Genomic DNA, 21719 nt, shown 5'->3' with positions numbered 1-21719 from the left:
CTTGTCTTCTTTAAACTGCCTATATTTTACTTCAGTCTGTCCCATTGTCCCTTTTCACTGTAGTCCTGTATAAAGGTATTAGGTAATAATCACCCTGACTGATTCAATATACTGTTATCTTAAAAGTTCCTACACCAAATAATTTTGTCAACATTTTAGAATATAGTCTGGAACAAGTTATTATGACATGGTACAAGAAAGCCATATTCTAGTCCAAGAAAACATATAAATGACATCAAGTCCAGTTACTCATATTTGCTTCACTGTGAAATCCCATGAGTTGGGACTTCATGGTCCACATTATTGTCAGCATTCTGCCCTCTTTACTCCTACTAAAACAGCCAATTATGCTCTGCTCACAGCATGCAATCGCTTTCTTAGACCAAACTTGTAAAACTCTCAAATTTCTTCTAAAAAATAAAAATAAAAATGCTACATGGTAAACTTCAGAAGAATGGCCTGATGTCTGTTAGTAACTTATGTGTCAGTTCTTTTGTTTTTGCTAAGATGAAATATACTGACCACAATACTTACAGAATAAATATCTTACTTTATTTTGACTTAATAATTCCAGTAGTCTACGGCTCAATGGGTAAGGAAGTCATTGGAAAAGGCAGAAAGAGAAAGAAGATCACTTAGCATTATACAGGAATCAGAGAGGAAGATGGGGAATGGGTGAGAACAGGAAGTGAGAAGGGATTATAAAACCTCATTTTTTCTGTTACAGGATATTTGACCACATTTTGAACCCTGAAATTGTAAACTGAAAAACCTGTATCTCATTGTGGGTTGGTTCAGCCCTAGCATACACTTTTAATACAAGAGCATTGCAGGATGTTTGATCACATTCTGAGATTATGGATAGAAAAACAAACAAATGAACAAACAAAAATACTTGTTTCCTACTTGTGTTGTTGTGCCTCAGCCCTAGCACACACCTTTAATCTGTGAGCTCTGTTTATTATAAACGACACTGAATAAAGTCAACCATAGGTCAAGAGACAGAGCAAGCAACCAGTTGACATGGACTGAAAAAACATAGGTAGTGAGAGAAAGTCAGGAGAAAGTAGGAAGATGGGACATTCAGTTGGAAGGGTTTTTAAAACAGTGTGGACAATTGTGTTTTTACTTCTGGGACATCAGTTGAGGAAGATCAGCTGGGTGTTTCTCTGCCTCTCTGAACTAGCAGGCTTTTACCACAGCATCTGGCTCCTGAATCTTCATTTGCTTATTTGAGATTTTGTTTTAAAAAAAATATTTTCCTCAGTGACATACTTCTGCAATCCAGGCTACACCTTATAAAAGTTCCAAACCTTAAAAGATCAGACAGCTGGAGACCTTATGTTCAAATATATGAGACTACTTCAGGACATGTTTCAATTCAACCACCACAGAAAATGATGATGCTATCCTCATTTCATTCTTGAAACAATTGTTCAATTTTCTTGAGTTAAGATCTGTTGCAGCATTTTCTCAGTCCAATCACATTAGTGCAATGACAAGTCTGTGATTGGACAGAAATAGGGAGGTGGAGCTAGAAGTTTAGGAGTGAGGACATCAGAGGTCAGAGATAAAGCAGGAGAAATCATCATGGAGGCAGGGGAACAGGAAGATGATCCAAACCCCGCATAGTTTTAAACAGCCACAGGTAGCTAAGGTTTTCACAAGGTTAGAATAATTATGTAAAAGCATTATCTGTATTATTTGACTCTGAAATTATTCTATTGGCATCTTGTAAATTGTGATCTTATTAGTATATAAACCTGATTGAGTAATTAAGCTTGAAGAGTCATGTTTCTACCAGGTAACTAGGTGCTAGATGACTGATTGTACGGTGTGTGGAGCATTGCATGGAAGTGAGATGATCTTGATAGCCTGAAGAAGATAGCAGGACCCCAATGGGACATAGTGATGTGGCTAGCTAGTACCAGCACCAGAGCTAAAATGTAGTCTGAAGGGACAGGAGAGTATGAGGAGTGGTATTTTTTAATATTTCCTGGAACAAAGATCAGTTTTAAAAATAAAAATGAAAATCTAGTCAGGCCACAGAAATGGCAAGGTAGCTGGGATAGGATCCTTTCTACCTCTGTCTACAACTAGAAGGGACCACTGATCCACAACCCTCTGCACACATTTCCTGCAAGCAGAGAGCTTCTCTTTAGGGAGTGCTCTGACCCCTGCTCTCAGGTGAGACCAGCTGGGAGGCACAGGCCACAGAAGCTGCAGCCTTCAATCATACATCTGAACCCTGGAGGGATGGTTGATCCAAAGCCCTTTGCACACAGGACCTACCAGGGTAGAGCTGATCTTCTCCCAGAAGTGCTGACACAGGCTTACAGACCCAGCCAGAGACAGCAAGAACATCTAACACCAGAGATTAATAGATGGCTAAAGTCAAATACAAGAATCTTACCAAGAGAAACCAAGACTACTTGGCATCATCAGAACCTAGTCCTCCCACAAAAGCAAGTCTTGGATACCCCAACACACTGGAAAAACAAGATTTGGATCTAAAATCATATCTCATGTTAGTGATAGAGGAATTTAAGAAGGACATAAACAACTCCCTTAAAGAAAGACAAGAGAATACAGGTAAAAGGGACAAGCCCTTAAAGAGGAAACACAAAAATCACTTAAATAATTATAAGAAAGCACAAACAAAGAGGTGAAGGACAAAACCATCCAGGACATAAAATGGAAGTAAAAACAACTAAGAAATCACAAAGAGATACAACACTGGAGATAGAAAGCCTTGGAAAGAAATCAGGAGCCATAGATGCAAGCATCACCAACAGAATACAAGAGATAGAAGAGAGAATCTCAGGGGCAGAAGATACTACAGAAAACATTGACACAACAGTCAAAGAAAATGCAAAATGAAAAAAGGTCCTAACCCAAAACATCCAGGAAATCCAGGACACAAAGAGAAGACCAAACATAAGGATAATAGGTATAGAAGAGAGTGAAGACTTCCCACTTAAAGGGCCAATAAATATCTTCAACAAAATTATAGAAGAAAACTTCCCTAACCTAAAGAAAGAGATGCCCATGAACATACAAGAAGCCTACAGAACTCCAAATAGACTAAACCAGAAAAGAAATTCCTCCCTCCACATAATACTCAAAGCACCAAATGCACAAAACAAAAAGAATATTAAAAGCAGTGAGGTATAAAGGTCAAGTAACATATAATGGCAGACCTATCAGAATTACACCAGAATTCTTGCCAGAGACTATGAAATACATAAGATCTTGGGCAGACGTCATACAGACCCTAAGAGAACACAAATGCCACTCCAGGTTAATATACCCAGCAAAACTCTCGATTACCATAGATAGAGAAACCAAAGGATCCCATGACACCAAAATTACACAGTAACTTTCCACAAATCCAGCCCTTCAAAGGATAATAACTGGAAAACTCCAAAACAAGGAGGGAAACTACATTCTAGAAAAAGCAAGAAAGTAATCTTCCAACAAAACTAAAAGAAGTTAGTCACATGAACAGAATTACAACTTTAACAACAAAACTAACAGGAAGCAACAATTATTTTTTCTTAATATCTATTAATATCAATGGACTCAATTCCCCAATAAAAAGGCATATGCTATCAGACTGGGTATGTAAACAGGACCCAACATTTTGTTGCATTCAGGAAACCCACCTCAGTGACTACGATAGACACTAAATCAGAAAAAAGGCTGTAAAATAACTTTCTAAGCAAATGGTCCAAAGAAACAAGGTGGAATAGCCATTCTAATATCAAATAATATTGACTTTCAAACTAAAGTGATCAAAAAAGATAAGGAGGGACACTTCATACTCATCAAGGTTAATATCTACCAAGATGAACTCTTAATTCTGAACCTCTATGTTCTACATTCATAAAAAAAAAAAAAAAAAAAAAAAAAAAAAAAAAAACCTTTACTAAAGCTCAAAGCACACAACAATAATAGTGGAAGACTTTAATACCCTACTCCCTCTAATGGACAGGTCATGGAAAAAGAAACTAAATGAAGACACAGTGAAACTAACAGAAGTTATGAAACAAATGGATTTAGTAGATTTCTATAGAAATTTTTATCCTAAAACAAAAGGATATACCTTCTTCTCAGCACCTTTTCCAAAATTGACCATATAATTGGTAACTAATAAGGCCTCAACAGATACAAGAAGATTGAAATAATTCCTTGCATCCTATTAGATCACCATGGAATAAGGCTGCTCCTTAATAACAACATAAACAATAGAATGCCCACATACATGTGGAAGCTTACCAACACTCTACTCAATGATAACCTAGTCAAAGAAGAAATCAAGAAAGCAATTAAAGACTGTCTAGAGTTTAATGAAAATGAAGCCTCAACATACCCAAATTTATGGGACACAATGAAAGTAATCATATGAGGAAAATTCATAGCTCTAAGTGCCTCAAAGAAGAAACTGGAGAAAGCATACACCAGCAATTTGACAGCCCAGCGGAAAGCTCTAGAACAAAAAGAAGCAAATTCACCCAAGAGGAGTTGAAGACAGGAAATAATCAAATTCAGGGCTGAAAGCAACCAAATAGAAACAAAAAGAACTATACAAATAGTCAACCAAACCAGGAGCTGGTTTTTTGAGAAAATCAACAAAATAGATAAACCCTTAGCCAGACTAACTAGAGGGCACAGATACAGTATCCTAATTAACAAGATCAAAAATGAAAAGGGAGACATAACCACAGAAACTGAGGAAATCCAAAAAATCATCAGATCCTAATACAAAAGCCTATATTCAACAAATCTGGAAAAGCTGGATGAAGTGGAAAATTTTCTAGACAGATAACAGGTACCAAAGTTAAATTAAGATCAGATAAATGATCTAATCCGTCCTATATCTGCTAACAAAATAGAAAGTGTCAATAATTGTCTCCCAACCAAAAAATTCCAGGACCAGATGGGTTTACTGCAGAGCTTTACCAGACCTTCAAAGAAGACCTAATATTAATACTCCTCAAACTATTCGACAAAATAGAAACAGAAGGTATCCTACCCAATTCATTCTATGAAGTTACAATTACTGTGATACCTAAACCACACAAAGATCTAACAAAGAAAGAAAACTTCAGACCAATTTCTCTTATGAATATTGATGCAAAAATAATAAAATTCTTGCAAACCAAATCCAAGAACACATCTAAACGATTACCCATCATGATCAAGTAGTCTTCCTAGGTATGCAGGGATGGTTCAATATACAGAAATTCATCAATGTAATCCAGTACATAAACAAAGTCAAAGGAAAAATTCATATGATCTTATCATTGAATGCTGAGAATGCATTTGACAAAAACCAGCATCCCTTCATGATAAAAGTCTTAGAATGATCAGAAATTCAATAGCCATACTTAAACTTAGTAAAAGCAATATACAAGTCAGTAGCCAACATCAAACTAAATGGAGAGAAACTTGAAACAATCCCACTAAAATCAGGGACTAGGCAAGGCTGCCCAATCTCACCCTACCTATTCAATATTGTACTTGAAGTCCTAGCCAGAGCAATTAGACAACACATGGAGATCAAACTGATAAAAGTTGGAAAGGAAGTAGTCAAATTATCACTATTTGCAGATAATATGATAGTATACTTAAGTGACTCCAAAAATTCCACCAGAGAACTTCTAAACCTGATAGACAACTTCAGCAAAGTAGCTGGAAATAAAATTAACTCAAGCAAAACAGTGGCCTTCTTCTACACAACGGATAAACAGGCTGAGAAAGAAATTAGGGAAAGAACACCCTTCATATTAGTCACATATAATATAAAATACCTTGGTGTAACTCTAACAAAACCAAGCAAAAGATCTGGATGACAAGAACTTCAAGTCTCTGAAGAAGGAAATTGAAAAGATATCAAAGATGGAAAGATCTCCCATCCTCATGGACTGGCAGAATAAACATAGAAAAAATGGCCAACTTGCCAAAAGCAATCTACAGATTCAGTGTAATCCCTATCAAAATTTGAACTCAGTTCTTCATGGATTTGGAAAGAGCATATTGCAAATTCATCTGGAATAACAAAAAACCTAGGATAGTGAAAACTATTCTCAACAATACCTCTTGGAATCACCATCCCTGAACTTAAGCTGTACTAATGAACAATTATAATTAAAAAGTGCATGGTACAGTGACAGGCAGGTAGATCAATGGAATAGAAATGAAGATCCAGAAATGAACCCACAAACCTATGGCCACTCGATCTTTGACAAAGGAGCTAAAACCATAAAGTGGAGAAAAGACAGCATTTTCAACAAATGGTGCTGGCTCAACTGGCAGTTAGCATGGAAAAGAATGCAAATTGATCCATTCCTATCTCCTTGAACAAATCTCAAGTCCAAGTGGATCAAGGACCTCCACATAAAACCAACTACTCTGAAACTAATAGAAAAGAAAGTGGGAAAGAGCTCGAGCACATGGGCACATGGGAAAATTTCCTGAACAGAACACTAATAGCTTGTACTTTAAGATCAAGAATTGACAAATGGGACCTCATAAAATTACAAAGCTTCTGTAAGGCAAAAGACACTGTCATTAGGACAAAAAGACATCCAACATAATGGGAAAAAATATCATTCTTACATCTGGTAGAGGGCTAATATCCAATATATACAAAGAATTCAAGAAGTTAGACTCCAGAGAACCAAATAAACCCTTTAAAATTGGAGTAGAGAGCTGAAAAGAATTCTCAACTGAAGAATACCGAATGGCTGAGAAGAACCTAAAGAAATGATCAACATCCTTAGTCATCACGGAAATGCAAATCAAAACAACCCTAATATTCAACCTCATGCCAGTCAGAAAGGCTAGGATAAACACCTCAGGTGACAGCAGATGTTGGAGAGGTTGTGGAGAAAGAGGAACACTCCTTCATTGCTGGTGGGATTGCAAGCTGGTACACCACTCTGGAAATCAGTTTGGCAGTTCCTCCACAGGACCCAGCTATACCACTCCTGGGCACATACCAAGAAGTTGCTCCAACATGTAATAAGGACACATGCTCCACTATGTTCCTAGAAGCCTTATTTGTAATAGTTAGAAACTGGAAACAACCTAGATGTCCCTCAGCAGAGGAATGGATACAGAAAATGTGGCACATCTACACAATGGAGTACTACACAGCTATTAAAGTCAATGAATTCATGAAATTCTTGGGGAAATGGATGGACCTGGAGAATATCATCCTGAGTGAGGTGACCCAATCACAAAAAAACACACATGGTATGCACTCTCTGATAAGTGGATATTAGCCCAGAAGATCAAAATACACAAAGTACAATCTACAAATCACAAGAAACTCAAGAAGAAAGAAGACCAAAGTGTGGATACTTTGTTCCTTCTTAAAAGGAGGAATAAAATACCCATGGAAGGAGTTGCAGAGACAAACTGTGGAGCAGAGACTGTTCCGCTTGGGAATCCTTCCCATATTCAATCATCAAATCCAGATACTATTGTGGATGCCTGCAGGTGCTGGATGACAGGAGCCTGATATAGCTGTCTCGTTAGAGGTTCTGACAGTACCGGAGTAATTACAGAAGTAGAGGTTCACAGCCATCCATTGGACTGAGTACAAGGTCCCCAAGAAAGGAGCTAGAGAAAGGACCCAAGGGGCTGAAGGGTTTGCAGCCCCTTATGATGTACAACAATATGAACTAACTAGTACCCTCAGAGCTCCAAGGGACTAAACCACCAACCAAAGAGTACACATGGAGGGATCAATGACTCTAGCAGCATATGCAGCAGAAGATGGCCAACTTGATCATCAATGGGAGGAGAGGCCCTTGGCCCTGTGAAGGTTCTGTGCCCCAGTGTAGGAAAATGCCAGGACCAGGAAACGGGAGTTTTTGGGTTGGTGAGCAGTGGGAGGGGGAAGGGACCAGTTTTTTTTTTTTTGATTTTGTTTTTGTATTTTATTTTATTTTTGGATGGGAAACTGGAAAAGGAGATATTATATGACATGTGAAATAAAGAAAATTCCTAATAAAAAAAGAAAAGCCTAATTCATCATTAGAATGTTGAATAGTAGAAACTACATATTGGGATTTATTTAGGACTGTATAGTTTATTTGAGGAAAAAGGTTGATTTTTACAGTTCATAGTAATCTAACAAAATACAGGAGGTCTGCTACAGAAACAGAGTGATGTCTAGCTTACAAAATTCTAATATAGAGATAACAACCGTAGATTCAAAGTATGAAGAAGAGCAATAACAGTGTTTTTATTAACTTCCTTTGTCCTGTTTTATCATTTATTTTGTTTTTCAGAAAATATATTATTTGTAGACTCTCTTCTATATCTTCATAATATTCTGTAGTGTTCTTCCTATTTTCTCCTTGTTTCAATTTTAAACCACCGTTATATATAGAAAACATTGGGCAGAGTCAGGCTGTATTCATTTGTCTTTCTGCTTCAAAATAAATCTTGAGTTACACGGTTCTATTTCTTCTTACAGCTTATTAATATATTGTAACTAAGACATTTGAAAGCATATCAAATAGTATAAACATAGACAGCTCAGCATAGATATGTGCATATTAAAAAATTACTTTATGTTTCCATTATAAAATCTGTAAAATTAACATTAGATATTTAGCTTTTGCTAACATTTGCAATGTATTGCTAAAACTTCATCTTTATTCCTGCAGTATTATCTCCTAAGGTTGAAGGCTTTCCCTTATATTACTCTGGAATTAATTTTATAATAACTAAAAAAGTTAAAAATAAATTTCTATATTAGTTGCTTTTCGATCCTCTGTGACTAGCTGAAGCCACAGAACAATGTAGGATCCTTGCTCCTAATCTTCATCCCTTGTACCTCTAAAATTAGCCAAGTACTGCTTTGCAATTTCTATGATGGGATGGATCCTGGACCTCTTAAATCACATTAGCAGTATTCCCTGTGTTTATTTGTTTGTTTGTTTTTACTTCAGTTACCTTAAGGTTTCTTTCAAAATTAGAAGAAAAACTGATCTTGCCTTGAGAATATTCCTTCCTTTATTACAGTGCAAAGCAACATCAGTCATGGTGTTAATATTCTTGAGGAGAAGGCCTTTCATTCTTGGTTTTAACATTCTAAACAATTATGGACTTTATTCAAATACATGCTTTACTGGTAACAATAAGCTTCCTATTGCACTCTTTCTCTACAAAATATATGGTTTCCCTTTTTATGTTATTACTGTTTATTTACATTGTAGAGGTGCATAAAATTTATAAATAATAACCATGCCACACATTTATTGTTGTCTTGGAATTTTCTTCAAAGAAGAAATTAGTTCATACTTTTAAAAAATATTTTTTGTTTGCTTGTTTTTTTGAGACAGGGTTTTTCTGAGTAGCCCCGGCTGTCCTGGAACTCACTCTGTAGACCAGGCTGGCCTTGAGCTCAGAAATCCACCTACCTCTGCCTCCCAAGTGCTAGGATTAAAGGCGTGTGCCACCACCGCCCGGCAAAAATTATTTCAAGAAAAATTCTTAGAACAAGGGAAGAAGTCATTCAGACCCTTTGCCAAGTTGCTATAGGAATGGCCTTTAGCAAAGTTACTCATAGTAAATTATAGTTCCTTGATGTGGCCTTTCACAGAGTAGTGCTGAATTGCTCTTAGCACTACTGTCTTCCTACTAGGATGACCATTACTTTCTTCTCATAGCATTCAACTGTTTCTGTAGTTAAATTTCCAAAACCTTAAAGATTCTTCAAAAACAACAAGAAGAACAATAACAAAAACCCCAACATGGTCTTGTTGCTCAGAGCAACACCTGACTGTTACCAAATTCTGTATTAGTTATTTTCATGATGAAGTAATAAAAAGCAACCACACAAAGCAACTTATGAGAAAAGCTGCAACATCCATGTTACCAACTTCCATATTAATTGATGTGGTAAAGCACCATTTGCCTAAAGCAACAAATAGGACAAAAGAACATTTTGGGCCTCATTGTTAGACTTGTTAAGAGTCCATTATAGTAGGAAGACATAACATCAGGAATGGCAGCTGAATTAGGAACGTGAAGACTCACATCTTGAAGCACAAACATGAAGAGTGAACTGGAAATGGAGTGATAACTGATTCACATATCTCTTGAAATCATTTTTTTCCAATAATGGATTTATCTGTCCATTTTACATCATGATCATAGCTCCCAGCATCATCCCAACCCTACCTTCCTAAGGTACTTTCCCTACCCATCTGCTTCGCCTCTAAGAAGGGGGATGTGTTCCCTGGATACCAACCTATTTTTGCAAGTCAAGTCAGTGCAGCACTAGGAAAATCCTCTCACACTGAGGCCAGACAAGGCAGAAGAGTTAGGGGATCAGGATCCACATGTAGGCAACAGAGTCAGAATAAGTCCCCACAGCAGTTGCTGGGAGACATACATAAAGGCTAAGGCCTTTTTGTGGAGTCCTTATCCACTTTTGCTTCTTTAATCCTTTCTACCAATCCTCCATAAGACTCCCCAATTTCTGTATAATCTTTGGCTGTGGGTCTCTGCATTTGTTTCAGTCAGCTGCTAGATGGATCCTCTCAGAGAACAATTATTCTGGGTTCTTACCTGCAAGCATAACAGAATATCATTTAATAGTGTCAGGTATTGGTTCTTGTCCATGCGATGTATTTCAACTTGTGACAGTCATTGCTTTCATTGCTTGGTCATCCCGCAGGCTCTGTTTTTTGTTTGTTTGTTTTTTGTTTTTTGTCCCTGTACTTTTTACCGACAAGACAAATTTTGGGTCCAAGTTTTGGTGGGTAGGTAGTATCCTTATTCTTCTACTGGGAGTTCTGCCATTTCAAGACTGTCATTTCAAGTTCCATATACATCAATGCAAGATAAGGGAATAATATTTGAAATATAAATAAATAAAATATTTAACAAAATATTAAAATAAAAACAAACAAAAAATGATAAAGGTACTAAGCAATAAATCAGGGGAAAGCATCCCTTACAATACCCCAAAATAATATAAAATAATATAAGTATGAAATATTGGTTAGTGGTATACTACCAAGTATGTGAAAGACCTGTGTGAGCAGAACTAAAATCTCTGAACAAAGAAAATGAAGAAGGAATTCAAAGATGGAAAAACCTGCCATGTTCATGGATCACTAGGGTTAACATAGTGAAAATGGCCATCTTAATAAAGGCAATCAACAAATTCAATGCAATCCCCATCAAAATTCCAACATAATTATTCACAACCATTGAAGGAACAATTCTCAACTTCATATAGAAAAGAAAAAAATCCCAGGATAACCAAAAGAATTCTGAACAATAAGAGAAATTCCAAGGAATCACTATCCCTGACTCAAGGTGTATTAGAGAGTAATAGTGAATAAAAACCAAGTGGCATTGGGATAGAGACAGACAGGTTGATCAATGGAATACAACTGAAGGCCCAAAAAATAAACCCATACAACTATGAACACTTGATCTTTGACAAAGAATCCAAAACCATACAATGAAAAAGAAAAAGGAATCTTCAATAAATGGTGCTAGCTTAACTGGCAGTCTATGTCTAAAAGAATGCAAATTGATCCATATATATTACCTTGCAAAAAACTCGTCTAAGTGGATCAATGACCTCAACATAAAACCAGATACACTGAATCTAATAGAAGAAAAAGTTAGAAATAGCTTGGGGAAAATTTCCTGAACAGAACACCAATGGCCCAGGGTCTAAAATCAATTGCTAAATGGAACCTCTTGAAATGGAAAGCCTTCTGTAACAATAAGAACACTGTCAGTAGGATAAAACAGCAACTTAAAGATTGGGCTAAGATCTTTATTAAACCTACATTTGATAGAGGGACTAATATCTAAAATATATAAACAACTCAAGAAGTTAGACTCCACAAAAGCAAATACCCCAATTAAAATTTGGGTTCAGAGCTAAACGAAGAATTCTGAACAGAGGAATCTGGAATGGCTAAGACCCACTTAAGGAAGTATTCTTCATTCTTAGTAATCAGGGAAATGAAAATCAAAATGACCCTGGGATTCCACCTTACACCCATTAGAATATCTAAGTTCAAAACTCAAGGGACAACTGGTAAGGTGAATTCTTCTCGATTGCTGGTGGGAGTGTAAACTTGTATAACCACTCCAGAAATTGATTTGGTGATTTCTCAGAACACTAAAAACAGTTGTAACTTGAGATCCATCTATACTACTCCTGAGCTCCACCATCCCTCAAGGACAATTTGTCAACTATATTGATAGTAGCTTTACTTATAATAGCTAGGAAGTTAAAAAAAAAATGTCCCTCAGTTGTGGAGTAAAGAATATGTGGTTTATTTGCACAGAAGATTACTACTCAGATATTAAAAACAAGGACATCATGAATTTTAGGGGCAAATGGATAGATCTAGAAAATATCCTGAGTGAGGTAACTCATACTCAAAATGAAATGCATGGTATGTACTCACTTATAAATGGATACTAGCCTAATATACAGAATAACCATGCTATACTCAACCCAACCAAGAAGCCAAATGATAAATAGGGCTCAAGGGAGTATGGTTAAATCTTTTTTAGAAGGAAAAATAAAATAGATATCATATGTGCATGGCTGGAGGGAAGTAGGTGAGAGGGGATGGGGAGGATAGTGGTGGGTAGAGACTCAGGTGTAGGGAGAGCAGGCAGGGAGAGGGGAAATAAGGATGCTTAAATTTCACTCAGAAGGATTAATTAATTTGTCATTTTGAAATCATTTTAACCTTAAAAATTCACTCCCACTACTTTTTTTTCTAGATTTGTTTCTTCTCTCATATAGTATATCCCAACCAAAGGTTCTCCTCTTCCACTTCTTCCATTAATCCCACGCCCTATCTCTCCTCTCCCTCACACTTACTGTTCCTTGTTTCCTTTGACATAAGAAAAGGCTTTTCAGTGATATCAACTGAACATGGCTTAACAGTATAGACTATGACTAGGCAAAACTTCCTGTCAAGTATGGGTGTAGCAGGCAAGGAAGGATTCTAATGGTGGGAGTGAGATACAGCACAGCAATAAATCCTTTGACCTTATTGTCTGAAAGATGTGGCTCAGAACTTTTGGAAATGACTAACCAATGATTGGTCTAACCTGAGGTCCATTCCATGAAAGGTAGCCTATGCTCTATATTTGTTTATTCACTATGACACTGATTATTCTAATATATTGTGTTAGTTACTTTGTAGAATATTGTAAATTGTATTCTGCTTGGACCATTCGTATAGTGTTATTTTCGTTTGTTCTGTGTCACTTTTACGACTAGAACATCAAACTAAAGACTAGATTAGGCATAAATTAAAATAATGTTAACATAAGAACTTACCAGGTAGAATTTATGATTCAAATAACAACACATCAGGGAGGAACAGAGTATTTGTTAGTGTGACAAAATTGTTCTGTATCAAGTTGACTTAAGCCTGTGACTAGTACCAATGTCATTGGTAGAGATCTGTTTCCTCTTAGAAATAAGTGATGGAGATTTGTGTAGTTTTAGTTCATGTAGCAACACAAACATACATAGTCTCTCAGAAATTACCTCCTTTATTTTTATCAATATTCATCATCTATTTGTCATTGTGGTGTTATCAGTCATGACAGTAGAGTATGAATAGATTCATTATTTCTACTTGTAATACTTTTTACATATTTGTGGGATATCATTAATCTATAAGACAGTTATACCTGAAAAATATATGAAAATTTTTTCTAAAGAGGCATAAAAATGATGAGGTATTTTACTTTTTATTTTTTTAATTTTATGTTTGATTTAAGTTTTATTACATTATGATGAGAAAAGATACATGATTTAAATTTATCTGAATTTGTTAACATTTAAAAACATATTTTAAGTAAATAGAATTACATCAGATTCTTATTTCTCTTTTGTACCACAACTCCTCCCAAAGACTCCCTAGTCAATACCTGCAATACATTTCATTTTTTTATTTTGTCATATTCTTTAAAATTTATAAAATATTGTAACAAAAATGAGTATTATAAAAATTGTTTGATATAAAAGAACAATGAACTGAACAATCTTATATAGATGCTTGTCTACAGCAATACTAAAAATACATATATTTGTCACAATATAAATTTGAAATAACTCCAAACATATTAACTGTATATTTTAAATTAATACATCACTACTGGTATTTTTTTAAATAAACATAAATAGATAAAGTCTTTTTGTTTCTTTGTTTTGTTTTTAGTAGAGCTTAAAATCTTGGCTCTTACTGTGGTACAAGCCCAAAATAAGAACAATTTTTAGACATTGGAGTTCATTGTAATAAGGTTGTACTTCAATGACCCTCACATCACCAAAGTATTTTACCTCCATCTTAGCTAAGCTGAGAGTTGACAGTTCTGCTACACCAAGGAATGAATTGTAGCCATGATTTTTGGATACAGATTTACTGCTATGATCAAAACTATTTGACTTGAGTGATTATCATCATTCTCAGCCCATAGAGAACAGGTTACATTCATTTAAGAAATGGTGTGTGTATTAAGATGGTCTATCCATGAAGTCATTCACCAACTGTTTCAATGAAAAATGGTTCTGCTTGGAGGGTGGCACAGACATTAGGTGAGGGTAAGAATCTGGTTCATTGGCTGTAGTGATTTTGAAAAGCACTCATCTCAGAGAAAGAGTAACTTATAAAGTCATCTTCTTCAAACTTGATACAATAGTTACAAACATCAAGCAAAGCATTTAGTCTCACTCTTTGTTGTTCTCTTACAAGCTAGCCCCCAAATTAATTGTCTGATGTTTCTTTTGGCTGTATAAACTTTTGAAATATGTAAGCTGTTCTGAAAACCATAGTATAATGTAAAAACATCAAATAAACAATCCTACTAATAGAGAGGCTAAGACAGGAGAAACCTGATTTCAAGACTATTATGTGGAACCCAGCAAGACACTCTCACGAACAAACAAGCTGAAAGTGTATATAGATTGTACAATATTGGACCTATTTCTCTAAATAACAAATTAGATGATAGCCAATGAATTTCTAATTCCTCATATTTTTGGATTTCAATTGATTAAGATATGTTGGTAATATTTATTTTCATATTACGATATTAAGTAAAAGTAATTGTTACTTGCTGTTGTTTTTGTTGTTAGAGGTGGAATTAGGTTTGTGTGGGTTTGTTGGAAAATTACTTTCTTGCTTCTTCTAGAGTGTAGTTTTGCTCCCTATGTTGGTGTTTTCCATCTATTATCCTCTGCAGGGCTGGATTTGTGGAAGAATATTGTCTTGTTTTCTCCGTCTAAGGTAATTGAGAGTTTTGCTGGGTATAGTAACCTGGGCTGGCATTTGTGTTCTCTTAGGGTCTATATGACATCTGCCCAGGATCTTCTGGCTTTCATAATCTCTGGTGAGAAGTCTGGTGTAATTCTGATAGGTCTGCCTTTATATGTTACTTGCCTTTTTCCTTACTGCTTTTAATATTCCTTCTTTATTTAATGTATTTGGTGTTTTGATTATTATGTGATGGCAGGAATTTCTCTTCTGGTCCAGTCTATTTGGAGTTCTGTAGGCTTCTTGTATGTTCATGGGCATCTCTTTTTTTAGGTTCTGGAAGTTTTTGTCTATAATTTTGTTGAAGATATTTATTGGTCCCATAAGTTGGAAGTCTTCACTCTCTTCTATACCTATTACCTTAGGTCTGGTCTTCTCATTGTTTCCTGGATTCCCAGGATGTTTTGAGTTAGGATCTTTTTGCTTTTTGCATTTTCTTTGACTATTGTGTCAATGTTTTCTATAGTGTCTTTTGCCCCTGAGATTCTCTTCCATCTCTTGTATTCTGTTGGTGATGCTTGCATCTATGACTCCTGACTTCTTTCCAAGATTTTCTAACTCCAGAGTTGTCTCTCTTTGTCATTTCTTAATTGTTTCTACTTCCATTTTTAAGTCCTGGATGGTTTTGTTCAATTCCTTCACCTGTTTGATTGTGTTTTCCTGTAGTTCTTTAAGGGATTTTGTGTTTCCTCTTTAAGGGTTTCTAGCTGATTATCTGTGTTCTCCTGTATTTCTTTGAGGGAATTATTTATGTCCTTCTTAAATCCTTGTATCATCATCATGAGATGTGATTTTAGATCTGAATCTTTCTTTTCTGGTGTGATGGTGGGATAATTGGTTTCTGATGATGCCAAGTAACCTTGGTTTGTGTTGCTTATTTTCTTATGATTGCCTCTGGCAATCTGGTTATCTCTAGTGTTACCTGCCCTGGCTAAATCTGACTGGGGCCTGTCCTACCTGTGATCCTGTTTGTGTCAGAACTCCTCAGAGTCTAGCTGTCTCTGTGATCCTGTGATTCTGTGATCCTGTGATCCTGGGTATGTTAAGAGCTCCTCAGAGTTTGGGGACTAGCTACAAAATTTGTCCCCAAGGTCTACTCAGAGCTTCCAGTCTCAGACAGACCAGAAGGAACTAGTGCTACTGGACTGGTGGAGTTCCTGAGTTCCTGGGTCCCACTGGTCCCAGTTACTTCCAGTGTTGGGACAGATGTTGTGTCCTCCTCACTTATGATCCTCTGATCCTGGGCTTGTTAGAGCACCTGGGAGTGGAGCTTCCTCTAGGTGTGGTAGGACTGCTGCAAAATTAGCAATCAAGGACTGCTTAGGGCACAGGCCCAGACAGACTGGAAAGGAAACTGTGCCACTGGGCTGGCAGAGTTCCTGATTGCCTGAGTCTCACTAGTCCCAGTTACTCCTACTGTTGGGACAGATATTATGTCCAATCCAGGTACTTTTAAAGATTACTTTAGAATCCAATATTTGCCTGACAGCTCTGCATGAGATAAAAATTATATCTCTGATATCAACTATATATTTAATAGCACATATTTTTGTATATAAGTACCATTTGTTTAAGATAAGGCAATGAAGAACAATCTAGTTAATAATAGAAAATATGAGATTTAATTTTGTAGTTATGTGGCTCTTGAAACCAATACCAGTCTGCTTCTATTTTCCTTCTTCCTTATTTTATTTATATTTCATTGACATTATTAAATGTCATGAAAAGTACTTTGTTTCTTACAACTAGGTTTTTATTTTAAATTCAGAGTGACTTACCAGGTTAAAGAGTAGTCTATCAATTTCTTGCTGCTCATACTCTTACAGAACTTCTGGGGGAATCACCATCCCTGACCTCAAGCTGTATTACAGAGCAATAGTGATAAAAACTTCATAGTATTGGTACAGTGACATGCAGGTAATACCCTCATAGAAGCAGGGAGAGAAGGGATGTAATAGGGAGTTTTCAGGAGGGAACCAGGAAAGGTGATACATAAAATATCCAATAAAAATTTTTCTGAAGAATGCAAACAGAATCATATATACAATATTAGGGGTAATGTCATGAATATTGTTGATTTTTGGGGAATCCTTAGCAAATACAGAGAAGAAATGCCTGTTTCTCTCCAAACTCCAAATTAATTTTCAATTTAGAGAATATTAAATATATAAGGGTCCAATAGCCAGAACAATTCCAAACAAAAATTTTTAAACTTCTGGTTACCATAATATTAGTAAATTTTCATCATAGTGTTTGGCATATTATTGGTCTTTTATGAAATTTACTTGTTTTTCAAACTTTATGAACTCAAAATTATTAAGAATTCAATATGAATGGTACTCATACAATACTCTTTGTTCATATTTTTCAGTAAAGATTGATATGAAACAGTTTTCCATATTTTTTTGTTCTTTAATCTTTTCTTCTCTGGTCCACCCCCTGATTGTACCTCCTCCCAGACCTCCTTCCCTTATCCAAGAGGATGCCCCCTACCAGCAACACACCACCAGATTGCCTCAATCCCTGGGGCTATAAGTCTCTCCAGAGTTAGTTGTATCTTCTCCCACTGAGTCCAGACCAGGCAGTCCTCTGCTAAAAAGGTATTTAGGGCCTCATATTGGCTGGTATATGCTGCCTGCTTGGTAGCTCAGTGTCCAAGAGATCTTGGGGGTCTAGGTTAGTTAAGATTGCGGGTCTTTTTATGTGGTCTCCTTCCTCAACTTCTTCCAGCTTTTCCTTAATGCAACCACAGGTTCCCCAGCTTCTATCCATAGGTTAAGTGTAAATATCTGCATCTGACTCTTTCAGCTTCATCTTGTGCCTTATGGAGAAGAACAATGCTAGTCTCCTATCTGTAAGCTCCCATATCCTCAGTAATAGTGTCAGGCCTTGGAGTCTACCTTGAGCTGGATCCTAAATTGTGCCTGTCACTGGACCACTTTTTCCTTAGGCTTGTCTATATTTTTTGTCCCTGAAGTTCTTTTAGAAAGGAATAATTCTTGGTCAGATTTTTTGGACTGTGGGAGGGCAACCCCATCCATCCACTTGATGTCCTATCTTCTACTGGAGATAGACTCTACAAGTTTCCTTTCTCCACTGTAGGCCATTTCATCTAATGTCCCTCCCTTTGAGTCCTGAGAGTCTCTCATCTCACAGGTCTCTGGTACATTATAGAGGTTCCCTCCACTTCCTACCACACAGGTTTCTACTTCCATTCTTTCTGGTGGCCCTCAGGGTTTCAGACCTGTTCCCTCCAATACATGATCATGTTCCCCTTTACCTCTTCCTGTCTCCTCTCCCACAAAGGTCTCTCCCTCCTGTTGCCTGTGTGATTGTTTTTGCTCCCTCCCTAGTTGGATTGAGGCATCCTCACTTGGACCCTTAGGCTTGTGAACCTTCTTGAGTTCTGTGGATTGTATGCTGGATATTTTGTACTTTTTTGGCTATTATCCACTAATTAGTGAGTACATATCATACATATCCCTTTGGGTCTGACTTAATTCAATCAGGATGATATTTTCTTTTTTTTTTTTTATTGTTGTTGTTTTTTCGAGACAGGGTTTCTCTGTATAGCCCTTGCTGTCCTGGAACTCACTCTGTACACCAAGATGGCCTCGAATTCAGAAATCTGACTGCCTGTGCCTCCCAAGTGCTGGGATTAAAGGTATGCACCACCACTGCCTGGCAGGATGATATTTTCCAATTCCATCCATTTTTCTGCAAACTCATGATATCCTCATTCTTAATAGTTGAGTACTATTCCACTGTGTAAATAAACCACATTTTCTGTATCTATTCTTCTGTAATGGAATATCTGTGTTGTTTCCAGCTTCTGGCTATCACAAACAAGGCTTCTATGAAGTTAGCAGAACATGTACTCCTATGCCCTGGTGGATCATCTCTTGGGTATATGCCCAAGAATGGTATAGCTGGGTCTTTAGGCAGTTCTACTTCCAATTTTCTGAAGAACCTCCAGATTAATTTGCAGAGTGGTTGTACAAATTTGCAATCCCCCCAGTAATGGACGAGTTTTCTTCTTTCTATACATCGTCAGCCACATGTTCTGTCACCTGAGGTTTGTTTTTTTTTTTCTTCCTTTTTGCAGTTTATTTCAGGACCCTTTTACAATGCTTCTCCTTCCTGCTCTTACTTCTGCCTTCTTCTCCTCCTTCTCTAATCTTATGCCTTCTGCCACTCCTGCCTCTCTGGAGCTTACTTTAAGCTCCACCTCCCGGCCCACCCTCGGCTGTTGAGAACTCCCAAGCTTAGCCAATCCCAATGGGCCATGTAGCAAAAGCAGATAGATCACCAGATGTAGAAGCAGCCAATAGCAGTAGCTTAGCCAAATAAGGGCTTTGTTTACGAGGCCTCTCTCTCGGGGCTTGGCTCTCCACAGTTCCCCCTTTTAGTTTTTAAACAGAACAGGCAAGAGTAGAGGTCTGATCTCTGGTGAATAAATTGGGGACATTGTACAGGCTCTTCGCCAGGTGTCACCCACACAGTCCAAGCCAGACCCGTCCGATACCATTTTTCCAGAGGCAGGAATGAATGGGAGAATTGGGGAAAGGGCGGTATCAACCTGCATCAATCAGACATGCTCTTCTTGAGACCACTAGCAGCAAACAGTGTATCCCAAGTGCAGTGCTCAGCTTTATAGCCTGAACGTGATGGACGATCACTGATACATGACTGTTAGCCATGCCTAGGGGAACTGTCCTGCCTCAATGGCTGCAAATGCTTGCACAATCATGGCTGCATTCCTTCTCTGAGTGAAACTGATCTTGCATATATACCATAGGCCTTCAAGGCATACCAGCAATAGGAGACCAACCAATCTAAAGGCAAAAATGAAACATCTAAACTTCTATTGGTACTAAAAAGGTGAGGAAACACTCGAGCATTATGTCATATTGGCATTGGTCTTGGAAACACCGACAGAATCCTCCATCTCAGCTCTGCTTGGCTCTCTACCAGGAACAGAAGAAGGGTGCACAGGACTCTCTGGCACGATCTCTCCATTCTGTGTGGCACACTTCTTTGTCAATTGCTTGGAGACCCAAATGGGCTCATGCCCGACAGGTGGTCTTAAATTGTCCTCAATGTATAATCCATCATCATCCCGTGGCATGGGTATCAATCCATGGGGCTTGTCTCCCCTTAAGATCTGGCAGATGGATGTGACACATGTTTCAGAATTTGGAACTTTAAAATATGTTCACGTATCTGTAGATAAGTGTTCTGGGATTATTTATGCCACCCCTTTGAGTAGAGAAAAGGCATGCAATGTCATCTCGCATAGCCTAGAGGCATGAGCTGCTTGGGGCAAACCTCAGAAGCTAAAATTAGATAATGGACCTGCCTATACAGCTCAAACCTTTATGTCATTTTGTAAACAGATAGAAGTTCATGTTTCCCATAGACTGCCACATAATCCTCAAGGATAGGAAATCGTAGAGTGTGCACATCACACTCTTAAAGAACTTTTACAAAAGTAAAAAGGGGGAATTGGCCAAGGCCATACCCCAAAAGAAAGAATTGCTCTTGCTCTTTTTACCTTAAATTTTTTTAAATTTGGAAGTAGATGGCCTTTCTGCTGCGGATCATCATCAGTGCAGCAGAGGTTTCTTGAAGGGATTTATGAAGTGAAAAGATATTCTGACAGGTTCATGGCATGGCCAGGATCTGGTATTGATGTGGGCAAGAGGCTCTGTTTGTGTGTTTTCACCTGAGGTTTTGATCTTAGCCAATCTGTTTGGTGTAAGGTAGAATCTTAGGGTCATTTTCATTTGCATTTCCATGATCACTATAGACTGTAAACATTTCTTTAAGTGTTTCTCAGACATTTGAGATTTCTCTGTTTATTTCTGTACCCCATTTTTTGATTGGGTTGATTGGTTTTTGGTGGTTCACTTCTTGAGTCCTTTATATATTTTGAATATTAGCCCTCTACTGGGTGTGAGGTTTATGAAGATGTTTTTTTCCAATCCATAGGCTGCTGATTTGTCCTATTGACTATGTCCTTTGACTTACATAAGCTTCCTAGTTAGTGAGGTCCCATTTATCAATTCTTGATTTTAGAACCTGAGTTATGGGAGCTCTGTCTAGAAAATCACACCACCTCCCCTCCCTGGCTCCTGTGCCAATGAGTTCAATGATCTTTCCTATTTTCTCATTTATTAGATTGAGATAAGGCTGAATCTAGTAAAGCTAAAACTTAGACTTGAAAATTTTGTCCTGAGAGGTAATGAGATCTGAAACAGCAGCGTGACTGAGGTTATTGACTGTTGAAAAGTCTACTACATCTATTGACATATGGATTTGAATAAATTTCCCACCTTTCCACTTTTTACATATAGTTTTTTTTTTCAATTCTATGAGGGC

At 37.2% G+C, this 21719-nt stretch overlaps 1 pseudogene; it reads right to left on the bottom strand.

Annotated features, from left to right (window-relative positions):
- LOC116091746 overlaps positions 1-20466 on the bottom strand; it is a 54771-nt pseudogene extending 34305 nt beyond the window's left edge.
- Positions 20467-21719: the final 1253 nt, after the last annotated feature.

This window comes from Mastomys coucha, unplaced genomic scaffold (assembly GCF_008632895.1).
Source record: "Mastomys coucha isolate ucsf_1 unplaced genomic scaffold, UCSF_Mcou_1 pScaffold15, whole genome shotgun sequence".
NCBI classification, from domain to species: domain Eukaryota; kingdom Metazoa; phylum Chordata; class Mammalia; order Rodentia; family Muridae; genus Mastomys; species Mastomys coucha.
Note: the sequence above shows the minus strand (reverse complement) of the source record. Positions and strands in the feature narration are given on the sequence as shown.